Here is a 12,531-nt window from a genome sequence, read left to right as displayed (position 1 = left end):
CAAACGGGTCAGGGCCAGCTGGTGTCTTCTTCATTTACTGCCATCACCAGATCATGTCTCTCATCACCAGTGTCTGCTTCTCATGCACACGTGACACACCAGGCTGCGAAACTTGGGAATGGGGCACAGCAGTTGGAACCCCTGACCCTCTCCTAGCTTCCCTTCACAGCAAGTCCCGGCAGGGGCCCCAAAGGGTGAGGAGCCGTGGTCTTCCCAGAGAAACCGTGAACTCTCTTGTCTTCTCCATTGAACTTAAAATGATAAAGTGCCATTCCTTCCATCATTTCTGGATGGTTAAGTCACGAAAGAAAACTGTCCCCAACATCGGCATTCCTGGGAAAGTTATCTTTCCCTCTTCTCTGGAGTAAATCCACTAAAACCACTTCAGATGTCTTTTTGAAATAGTATATACCAGACAGCTGACCTTGACATTGCTTAAACATATATGATCTGTTTAAAAACTTCATAATATGGTATATTTGAACTGCTAATTTACAAATGGCTAATAGTATTTAAACCTTTTTTTCTTCCTTTTTCTGAAATTTAACATGTACCATAATGTGTTGGTTTCTGGCAATGTCAAGACTTAGCTGGATAATACTGACATCAGCTCATCTCTGGGTCCTACTCTAGACACTATTCTTCCAAAACTAGTTATAAATTGCTGGTATTTGTGTGACTTTTTTTTTTTTTAAGAATCGTTTATTCATTTTGAGAGGGAGAGGAAGGGAGAAGAGATAGAGAGAAATATCAATATGAGAGAGAAACATCAATTGGCTGCCTCCTGCACACGCCCCACTGGGGATCGAGCCCACAAACCAGCAACCCTCAGTGCCAGGGTCACCCAACCAACCGAGCCACACTGGCCAGGGCTTTGTGACATCTTCTTTAGAGATCTGTCAGAAGCACAAAGAGCTACCTCAGAGGGGAGGTTACCTAAGCAAGACCTGGACTCTTCCAGGCTTCTAGATTCTGCGGTCACCTTAGCCTCACTGCTTTTCTTTGGTGCTCTTCTCAGCAAAACTCTTATATGGTTTAGGATGTGCAAATTCTAAGCATAAACATGTATATATAAATCTGGTATGATAATATATTCACTGTGAGAGGGATCTATAAAAAACAGTGACTCTGCAGCCTTCAAAACATCATCACCTGCTCATGTGGTGGACATCTGTGGTGGTTTTAGCTGCCTCGAGAGTCCTGAAGGTAGTAACTCAGTTACAGCTTTACTCTCTCCATGTGCATATGTTTCTCTTACATTTTCATACGTGGACATCAAGTCTAGATACATATGATGACGTCAAATGTAGCATTTCTTCTAAATTTAAACAACTCCTAATAAAGTCCTCCTTAACATGACACAAAAAATATAAGGGCATGCAGGTAAAAAGCCAAGCAAAAGCCATCTCACTTTCTCCCTGAACGTCTATCTAACAGGAAGCCTGGCGCACAAGCAAACTCCGCTAAGTGGAACACGTTAAAAATATCTTGGTGTCCCTGTTGAGTGCAGTTATTTCTAAGAGAACTGTTGCAAGAAGGGACAGTGCATGATTTCAAAAGGAAATCATCATCTCCCAAAGCCTTATGCCTAAAACCTAATTTTTTTTATTTACCCCTCAAACTGCATTGAATAAATAAAAATAACAAAACTGTCATCAAGTGGAAGATCGATGGTTCATCCCTCCGTGTCACACGGAGAATGGCTATTGGTAGCATTCGCATCACACCTCGATTCAGAGCCCAAAGTGTCCTCCTGGCTCTGAATTCCCATGCAGGAATCTGCCATCCACTCACTGGCATGGTGCTTTATGAAATGTCACATACAACTTGTTCCTCTACTTACCCCTCCAATAACTGTACAATGTGACTATACTAACGGTACAAAATAAAAGCCAGGTCCTGCCAAAAATGGTCTTTTCCCCCTTGCTAAAAAAAAATAATAATTTTTTTTTTTTAAATCACACTTTCTATATTTTAATCATCTGGTGCATGTCTGATCTTCTACATCAAGGTCTTAAAGTTTCCACTTTCCTAAAAACAAATTAGTAGGTCTTAATATTTAGGTTAAAAAAAAAAAAAAAAGCAAAGGATGTGGCAAAGCCTGGAGGAGGATGCCGTTCTTGTGGTTCGGCTCTGATTTGAATCAAAGCAGAGCAGTGCTCGTGTTTGAGAGCGGTGACTCCGAGCTTTTGAGAAGCCCAGTGCACCTGGGTCATTTTGTGTGACTCAAGACATCTTCTGAAAGCGCCTGCTTTTGTAATGCAAGTAATTAACTTTAAGAAATTTCTAACGCTCTTCAAAATTACTCAACTTATCCATGTTATCATAAATGTAGAATGGAGAATTAGTACTAAAATGCCTGAACAAGTGACTTAGGCAAAGTCGAGGAATGCTGAGTGGCAGACCGAGTGGCGCTTCCGTTTTCTGCCTCGACTGTCGAAGAGGAAGTGAGGCCATCGCAGGCCCTCCTGCCCTCTGCTGCACGCCCAGCACCGACGTGATGACATCTCTCTGCCTGGGTTTAATTGCTTCCAACCCTGACTCACAATGGCACTTGGAGAATTTGTTCTAAAATGTTTTTAAAAAAAAAAAAAAAAAAAAAAAAAGGCAGAGCCCTGGCCAGGTGGCTCAGCTGGTTGGAGCATCATCTGTCCACCAAAAGGTTGCAGGTTCGATTCCTGCTCAGGGCACATACGTAGGTTGCGGGTTCAATCCCGTTGGGATGCAATTGGTCAGTGTTTCTCTCTCTCTTCCCCTTCCTCTCCCTCTAAAATCAATAAGAAAACATATCCTTATGTGAGGATTAAAAAAAAAAGTCAGGAAAAAAAAAAAAAGCAATGCTCTACCATCTAACGGCCTCTGGTCTAAATGATCACAGTCTGGTGCTTAGAAAACAGGCAGGGACCTCAGCAGACATCACTTCCCTACCAACGCCCATGAACTCTAGATTCCAGAGGATTTCAAATGGCCAGGCCATACAAGATTGAAGTGCCAGATCTTCAGGTGGTCTTCCAAAAACACTGCATGGTTTGGTCCCTTCCTGTATGTTTTAAATAGGTCTTGCTGAAATTAACGGGAATCTCAGCCTTTTCTTCTCCTGAAAATTACATAAATACACCCAAGTTCTCTCCCGAGTTCTCACAGTAAAGCAATGATTTTTGGGGGTGACGTTTAGCAACCATTCCTTTATGCTCCAATCCTCTGTACAGAGCTAGGGCTCAAACCCTGCAAGATAAGAGGGGCTCTGCACAGAGGAGTAAAAACCTAAGTCCGCTGTCCCACTCTCTTAGGCTCAGACATCCTTCTTGCAGCCCCCATCTAGAGATGCGTGCCCGCGTACACGCGCACACACAACACACACACACACTCACCATCGCCAATGCTTCTCTCTTTCATTTTCAAATAACTCCAACAACAAGGGCTTACAGTTTAGGCTCTAAGGACAAACCTTCCCAACTCCAATAAGGAAATACTGGGGAAGTCACATTTCCAGTTCACTGAGTTTTAGCGGAGAAGTGTTCTTAACTGTTAGTGTTGGGAAGTTGTTCCAACGTCTACAGCCCTTCTCTTGCTTAACGAGGGCGCCCACCTTTCTGGGCCCTGGTTCATCCTCCTGAGGATGGCGAGCGCTCACAGGCGCAGACAGTGCGGGGGACCTGCAGTCACCCCAGAGCACGTCCTGGAATAAGTTCTGGGGCTTGTTTTGTTGTTGTTTTAATCTCTCTCTTCTGACAAGGAGAAAAATCTCCTTAATCATACATTCTGGTTAATCAGGCTCTATCAACAGACGGCTCCTTGGCAAAACCCAGCTGAAATGAACAGATCTAGCCCCCCTCTTCCAAAAACAATTCAGGTACTCAGTCATTCATCTTTTCATAATCACACAGGCAGAGTCTTTTTTTATTTTAAAACTCAATCACAAACACCGTTCATTAGTTACAAAAAGTTACAGACAAAAAGACAAAAGCTACACACAGGTGTTAGTATAAATGAAGAACATTTAACTGTGGATACTGGGTGGGGCAAAAGTAGGTTTATTGTTGTGAGTATGAGAAACACAGTTTACCCTTGTATTATTTATTACTGTATTATTTTCCATATGAACTGTAAACCTTCTTTTGCCCCACCCTGTATTATGAAATTCAACTGATCAACTGAAGTCTTGATAAAGGCCTAATGATAGATGCTATAGAATGATTAATTTTAATATGGAAAGAACTTCACATTGAGATTCTTTCGGGCTATATTATCCTATGAATTACTAAACTGTTAACCAATGATTCTTTGTGTAACACTGATATCAATAACAGGGCTAATGTTGTCCTCTTGGATATTTAACAAACTAACCTGCCTTCTGTACACCTATTTTTCTTGCAAGTCTGGACAAAAATTCCGGAAAACAATCTAATCTCTATAGAGGATCCTCTTGGCTTTCTTTATGGGTTAACCAAGAGATATGCCTGTTATTAACTCAAGTAATTTACTGTCTAGGAAAGAGCTGGATTTATGCATGTCAACAAAGTGCTTTGTCAAGTCCAATGGCAAAGTGGAGGGAGGGGAACGGGCTATTCTGGCAAGTTTATTCCCCTTCGGATTATTTTTAATTCAGTGAGTGCCAGGCTTTGTACAAAGTGCTGGGCTAAACATAAGGATGAGAAAAACAGATGCGGGCCTAGAGGGAGCTTACAGACCCAGGCCAATGTGCGTGACAGATGTGAAACACATCGTGACACATACATGTGCAGGTATCCCTCACAATGGATTCAGGGGTTTGGATGGTGACTTTGGATATTGTGCTATCAAATCTGCTTGGTTCCTGAGTTTGGGATAAGGAGCATTAATGAGGGACACCGGTTCTAGCTCCAGAAATCTCTATCTGAAACTGTTCCATGCATACCTATGTTTGGGTAATAAGAATTTGGAGAGGGAGAACTTGGATAATGAGGACACGTATGAATACAGCCTGTGGCATGGGCTCCAAAGACCAGGGACAGATGACCATGGGAGATCTAGTCTGGGTGACCAGCAAAGGCTTCCTCCAGGAAGAGATGGTTGAGCTGAGACCTGCAGGATGACTACAAACTGGCTGGGCAAAGTGGAATGAGAAAAATCGATGGGGGTAGGGGGCAAGGAAGGGAATTCCAGAGGGCACATTACATATTGGAGGAATTGAGGAAAGGCCAGTGTAGCTGGCCCCAGTCAGTTTGCAGCTCACATTAAGGATCTGGGTCTTTATCGTTGCTGCAGCCACTGGGAGATTTTAACTGGAGGAGTGACATGGGTTTAAAGGATTGCTCTAGCTTATGGGTGGAGAAGGGAACTGGAAGGGGAGAGAGGGAATGTGGGACCCATCAGACACTGCCGTCCAGGATGGAGATCATTTTCAAAGACTATCAGAAGGACGGCCTAGGGACGTAACCTGGTGATAAAAACCTTCTCTGGGCCTTCTCAGTGCTCAACCCAGATCAGTAACTGGTGTCCTCAAGAATCAGGCAAGTGTGGGTCACTAGAAATAAGTGGTGCTTGTCACACCCTCAAAAAAAGGAGGAAAGGTAAGCACAGTCCCTAATACGGACCCTCCCTTGGGTGTTCCTCATTCAATAAGGGGACACAATGGGATTGAAGGGGAAAGTTTTAGGGAACCCCTTTTCCCACCCCAAAACAGCAGTTTGTTTAAATTGCTGTATATGTCTAAAAGTCAGCTGTTTGGGAATGACAGCAAAATTCACATCACACTTTCACAACTCTTAGAAGAATTCAAGGTCTTTACTCCAAAAAAGTAGTACAATAGAACTTTTGCCTTGAAAGTCTCTCTAATTCACTTTACCAACCAGCCAGGGAAACTGAAGTCTAGGAAGATTAAGTGATATCCTCTTAGTGGAATCTACTTTTTCCTGCAGCATATATATATATTACTTTTGGTTAGTTTAAGTGACATTAAATATTGTAGAAGGGCCCTGGCCAGTTTGGCTCAGTGTTTAGAGCGTCGGCCTGCAGACTAAAGGGTGACAGGTTTGATTCCAGCCAAGGGCCCATACCTCGGTTGCAGGCTCAATTCACAGCCCTGGTCAGGGCACATGCAGGAGGCAACCAATTGATGTGTCTCTTTCCCATCGATGTTTCTCTCTCTCTCCCTCCCACTCTCTCTGAAAAGCCATGGAAGAATATCCTCAGGTGAGGGTTAAAAAAATAATAAAAATGTAGAAGGGACTTTTCCTCCCTATCACATAAAGAAATCCACATATTCTCATGATTTATTTTTAACCACACGGATGAAATAAAAATACTGCATTATCTTATCAAGGTGCTCTGGGGTTTAATAACCTACATGGTAGAATCATGAAAATGCCATAATATAATGAAAAAAATAGCCAGGAATGTTTTGGAGAAATGAAAATATTCTCTGGAGGGAGGGGGTAGGGATTACACAAGTGTATACATTCATGTTTAAAATCTGTGTTTTCATGTATGTAATTACATCAATTTTTTTTAAAAAGTCACCAAGGGTCTCAGATTCCTTATTCTATTACTTGCAGTAGAAGACCCCTAACACCTCACCAGTCTAAAAGAAGGTATCAGGTAAGTGTGCATTATACCTACCCCATCACTCCCATATATATTTTTTAATATATTTTTATTGATTTCAGAGAGAGGAAGGGAAAGGGAGAGAGAAAGAAACATCAATGATGAGTCACTGACCGGCTGCCTCCTGCATTCCCCCCACTGGGGATCAAGCCCACACCTTGGGCATGTGCCCTGAGCCAGAATCAAACCTCAATCTGCTGGATCATAGGTGGGTGCTCAACTGCTGAGCCACGCTGGCCGAGCATCACTCCCATATTTGTGCATGGAAAATAAGGTCCTATTCTTAAATATGGTAGCTTTAAAAATACTTATGAACTTTTTAGAACATGTATGTGAGTAAATTTATTTCGTCCAATTCAAATTAAAATATATTAGTATAACCATTGTCTTAATTTCTTTAAAAATATACAAATAAATCTCATGGCCACATTAAAAATAATCCCTTTAGATTCTTACAATAATTTAATAATTACTTTCCAGAAAATGGAATTAAAACACATAAAGTAGTCAATGAGCTAATTCCTAGTGGCAATTCAGACCAAATTCCAATTTACTGAAATGACCAATTTAAAGTTTACTTTTAAACTGCTGACCTGACATATACATAAGTTTCCAGTAATGGATGAAAGCCCACTTTTATTTTGGTGTGGATAGGAATCATGGAGAGTCAAATTTCTGCACAAGATAGTTACTTAAAAGACTAAGTAATCTACCATTTTTGAAGGCCTTTAGGATTTGTTAACAGGTTACCCACACACATGTTGACAACTCAGTTTACTAGGGCTGCATGAGAGGTAGTAAAACCAGAGTTCCCATGGTCTCACTGCTACGGTTTCAACCCAAAAGCTGGATGATCTCAATTCAAACTGGCCAAAGATGGGCAATAGCAATCTTGAGCTGAAAAGAAACAGTATTAAATAAAAAGTTGTCCAAGTGTGCAAGAGGCACTTTCCTCCCTCCCTCCCTCCTATAGTCAGGTAAGTTCAAGGCGTATTTTCGGTTTAACCTAGTTTCTCTTTTCTCATCACTGAACATTCTATTTTGATGTGGAGTGCCCTGGACTTCCTGTTACTACATCTTCATATTCTCCTGCAAATCATGACTCATTCTTAAATCATAGAGAAACTCAGCAAAATCCCAAATTTCACACCACATATGAATTGAGTCTTTCAAGAGGGCAGCATTCTTAGAACATTACTTGGAGCCACAAAGACAAAAAACACTGAACAAGTCCATGTCGAAAATATGTCAATCTACTGTTGAGTCAACACATTTATTAGATCAATAAATACAAGTTCTGTGTGTGGTCATTCTGGTCTTCTGTATTAGTTATTAAAATGTTACATGATCTGTTTAAGGGAAAATAAGTTACAAAACAGAAAGCATAGTGTGACTGCAATTAAAAACGCTTGTGTATGTATCCACACATTTGCATTTTTAAAAAACAGAAAAATATACACCAAGCGTTAAAAATGGGATTAAGGGAGATGTTTATTTTTTTCTTTGTGGTTTTCTAAATCTTCCTATGGTAATTCACATTAATATTTTTATAACAGAAAAAAAAAAAAACTTTAGAAAATTTTGTTATGCTAGTGTGATCTCAAATGTATTACAATTCAAACTATGAAGACGAGGAGGAATTATGGATAACTAGGACATAAAAAAAAAACCAAAAAACTCTTGCCTGAAACATACAGAAAAATCTGACAGGAGTAAGGTCCTTTATTCAAACGACCTGGGCCACTTCATGTATGTGTGGCTGCAGGCCCTTAGGAAGGGGCGGAAGCCAGATGCCTACTGCCAGGGCACAGCCAGAATGGACAGAGAACCGATTTCTTTTAAAACTTAATGAGGAACCCCAGGTCTGGGAAACATGGATATGGCTAGATCATTCTATAGGGCTGCAAAGGAGTAAAGCTATTAATTAGTAAGCAGTAACTCATCAGTGAAAAAAGACCCTATTCCAAGAGGTCACATCCTTGGATTTTTTTTTAAGTGTTCTGGGGTTGTCAATAGGTAATGCTTTGCAACCATACTGGATTTTGAATCAGACGGATACATAAATATAATTGGATAGCACAGAACACACAAAATTCAATATCTGACAGCTAAGAAAAGAATATTTTAAATTTATATGCACTGCCTGGAAGTCCTTTAAAACCAATTTCAGGAAAAGATCCAAGTTCCAAAAAGTTATTACAAATATAAATTTCAATATATGATCTCAGAGTTACATTTACTGTATACTAGCAATTTTGAATTATTAAATTTTTTAAATAAGAAAAAGGAGGTCTTTAGCAACTGTTTAGGAAACTTCAAAATTCAGATGGGGCTAGGAAAAAAAATCACTGCTGTCCTCTATCCAGGCTATTGTCATTCTGGTTCAAAAAGCATTAATACCAAGTGAGTGAGGCTCAGATATGGTCTAATTCAGCTCACAATGTCTTCACTTACGTGTCATGCTTTTGCATATTATCAAAAAGAGAGTGAAAGGGAAAGAAAATTCACGCACACGTGTTATATATGTGGCAGAAAAATGCAACTGATGAGTTTTAATGTCCTCTTCATTGAAATGAATGCATGTAAAAGAGTTATTGTCATTAATGCAAACAAGAGTTGCTCAATCTGGGCCCTACTGACAATCTGGGCTGGAAAATTCTTTGCGGGGGAGGGGGCTGTCCTATACATTATTGGATGTGTAGCAGCATCCCTGACCTCTACCTACAAGATGCCAACAGCACCCCCTCTGGTTATGACAACCAAAATGTCTCCAAATACTGTCAAATGCCCTGAGAGGCAAAATTACTCCCAGGTGAGAACTATCCAAATAATTTATTGGAATGAAGACTTCTAATTATCTCCTTTCATTTTGAAGCAAATGGAGTCTTGAGAGAATATTTACAACCTCCATCCTTAAGAAATGCTCGTGCCGAATGATGTTAGCTTTGCAAAGCTTTTTTTTTAATCTATTTAAGTCCTGTTATCCTACTCACAGCTTTCAATGCAACAATTTAGTGAGCACCTACTCTGCGCCAGGCACAGTGTTAGGGACATTCTGTACTCATGTCCACTGACTCACAAACCTGGTCAGGCTGGTTGGGCTGTTTTTAGGACATGCTTTGCCACCATAAAAGAAATGCCAACACCTTAGAAACCTTCAAGACAGCAACACATCCTTGTCAATAAAGGAGCCCTCCAGTTCCAATTGTGTTCCTTCAAATTCTTGACCCTTTTCAGTAACTCTACACATTTCCACCGCATAAAGGTTTAAAAAGGGGGAGGGGGGAGGCCAGAAGGCCCTTGCTATATTTGGCATAGAAAGACCATCAGGGGGTTTTGCAGGCAGGATCATTACTGGAAACTCTAAAAACACTTATGGACAGTCTTCTTAACTGTCTGACCCACGTGCCCTCCTAACACAATTTGTATTTTATAATCCCCATAAATTGAAACTCATAACTGACCTTTCCCAAATAAATGTGTCACGGAGAGAGAGAAAGGGAGACAGATCACAGGGTATTTTGTTTGGCAAGAAGGCAATGAGGCTCAGAAACTGATTTGAGCTCATTAATAGATGCCTGGAACAGGCTTGATTTCCCATCTCCTCAGCCTCGCCTCCCCCCCCCCCTCCGCCGCCCCCCAACAAAGACTGAAGCTCAGACTCGATGGGATGGGTGTGTTGAGCTACTTAGGCAATAGAAACTTCACACACACAACTGGGAAAGAAAAACCTGCAAGTCCGAAATCCAACGTGACTTCAAAGTTTTCAAAGACACTACCCTGAAAAGATTGGGCTGGCGGCTGCACCTCGAAGTAAATAAAGCCATAACTTGTCTCCCTCTCCAGCGCACTGCTCGCCCGCCCGACGGTGGCTGCACAAAACCCCTCCTGTGCAGAGCAGCGGAAACTCCTAATGAGATTAGTTGGTGTGTGTGCAGACATTACTTAGCAATGACTAAAGGGGCTCTCTCTTCCTGCAGCAGCCAGTGGAAAATTCAGGGAACTTTTTCCCCCTGCAGCAGCAGAATCCCTTTAACCCTCTCCCCAGCCAACTCCAAAAACAACTCAGCCTCCCCCTTAACTCCCCCCTCCCGGCTGGGGTTCTGGGGGGAGTTAAAGACCAGCCAGGGGCTTCCAAAAGCGGGAGGGTGGGAGGGGGCCGGCGGGGAAGGGGAGGGGGACCCCTCCAACACTACAAAGGAAACTGTAAAAGGCACAAATACATAAACCTGAGAAGGAGCAAACCACAGTTTCTTTGTGAGCTCCTCTAGTGAGTCATTTTCAAGATGCTGTCTGCTGCCAGTTTCAAAGCGGAAGCGCATGGCAATTAGTCTTGCAGTTTCCAGACAAGCCAGAAACTCTCCCGACACTCGTTTTATTTTTTTTCTCTCGAAAAAGCCCCTTTTGCAGTTTCTGAAATAACATTTCTTGCTCCCACCCCCACCCGCCGCCTAACTGCAGCCTGTCCTCAGGATGATTCAGTTCAGAAAACATAAAACCGAGACCTCTTATTTTTCTTTTTTAACTCTCCAAAATTTTTCATTTCCCCCTCCCCAAAAAGTTACAGTAGCAGTACAGGCCAACACTCCGCTGGAAGCTGAAGAGCCCCTTCCTAAAAAGCTGGGGGCGCCAAGACCATCTCCTCCTCTCCTGTCCTCCCAAACAGTGTCCAGTAAAGGCTCCGCCGGCTTTTAAAGGTCCTGCTGGGCGTGCGCCCGAGGCGGTGACCCGGGGGCCGGGGTCACCTGCCCAGCGAGCGGACACAGCCCCCAGCCCCGTGTCTCCGCACGCCCTCGCTGCTCTCCACCCCGTCTCCCTTCCAGAATCCGAGCATCAGTGCCCACTGCCACCCCAAGGGGCGCCCCAGCAGGCAGGTCAGCGGTGGTCCAGCCTCCAGGCACGCAGCCTGCTCCAGTCACCGCTCCTCCTGAGGTCCCCAAGTCTCACCGTCCTCTGCTCCCCGAGTGCGCCCCCCCTCTAGGCTCTCAGGGCAGCCTCAGGGCCGGGTGCCGCCACCCCGGGGTCGCCGCAGCCCCCGGCGCGGTGCGCGGACCGCTGCGGAGCTCCCGCTGGGTGGGCAGCCGCGCGGGCGCAGGAGCATCCCAGCTGCGCCCCCTCCCCACGGCCGGCCCCCACCCCCGGGCGGCAGCCCACCCCGCGGAGCCCACCGCCCAACCCCCACCAAAGAAAAGAAAGGAAAAAACACCCCCAACGAAACTTTGCAACTGTCCCAGCAACAGGCAGAAGCCTTGCTACCTACCCAGATGCGGGGGAGCTTTCAAGATCCTTCTTCGGGGGAATTTCTAGGAGGAACCGGGCGAAAGCCCCCGACTTTCCATGCTGACAGGCGTCTGCAGACGGTCTGTTGCTCTTGTAATGAGATCCTGATTTTTCCCCCCCTTTTTTTTCTTTCTCTCGCTCCTCTTTTTTTTTCCCCTCTGGTGTGTGTGAGAGCAGGAAGTTGGAGCAGTCAGGCCGAGCCGGCTCACTTCCTTTACTGCATTATTCCCCAGGCGGTGTGCAGTCTGTGTAAACAGGCTTTTCCGCCCCGCGCCGCGCGCCCGGGCCGCGGCTGTGCGCCGGGGCTGGCCGCCCAGGCCCGCGCATACTCCGCTGCCTCGGCCCCGCGCGCTCGCCCGCACCGCGCCGCGCGTCCCCGCGCCCCCGCCCGCCGCGCGCCCCGCTTCCTGCTCGGCCACCCCAGGGGAGGAGCCACCAGACCCTACGAGTCTCCTAGCCGCCGCAGCCCCTCCCCACGGGGGGCGGGGGCGCAACTCAGCCAGAAACCCAGGGAAGCCGCCCCCAGGGCGCTGGGGCGATGACCCTGGTTGGGGCGAACCCGGGGATCCCTCTTCTCCCCCGGGGGTCCCTGCGCTGGGGACCCCGCTGGGCACGGTAGTGGGGTCGAGCCCTACCCAGTTGGCCTAGATGGGGAGGCCCGAAGTG

The 12,531-nt window shown here is 44.6% G+C and overlaps 1 protein-coding gene across 1 annotated transcript in view; it reads right to left on the bottom strand.

The window, feature by feature from the left end:
• Positions 1-12,155, bottom strand: part of ELK3 (ETS transcription factor ELK3) — a 58,889-nt gene extending 46,734 nt beyond the window's left edge. The window contains exon 1 of the mRNA XM_016221794.2: positions 11,846-12,155. The gene's annotated coding sequence lies outside the window, so the exon portion shown is untranslated. The remainder of the gene's footprint in view (positions 1-11,845) is intronic.
• Positions 12,156-12,531: the final 376 nt, after the last annotated feature.

This window comes from Miniopterus natalensis, chromosome 2 (assembly GCF_054644295.1).
Source record: "Miniopterus natalensis isolate mMinNat1 chromosome 2, mMinNat1.hap1, whole genome shotgun sequence".
NCBI classification, from domain to species: domain Eukaryota; kingdom Metazoa; phylum Chordata; class Mammalia; order Chiroptera; family Miniopteridae; genus Miniopterus; species Miniopterus natalensis.
Note: the sequence above shows the minus strand (reverse complement) of the source record. Positions and strands in the feature narration are given on the sequence as shown.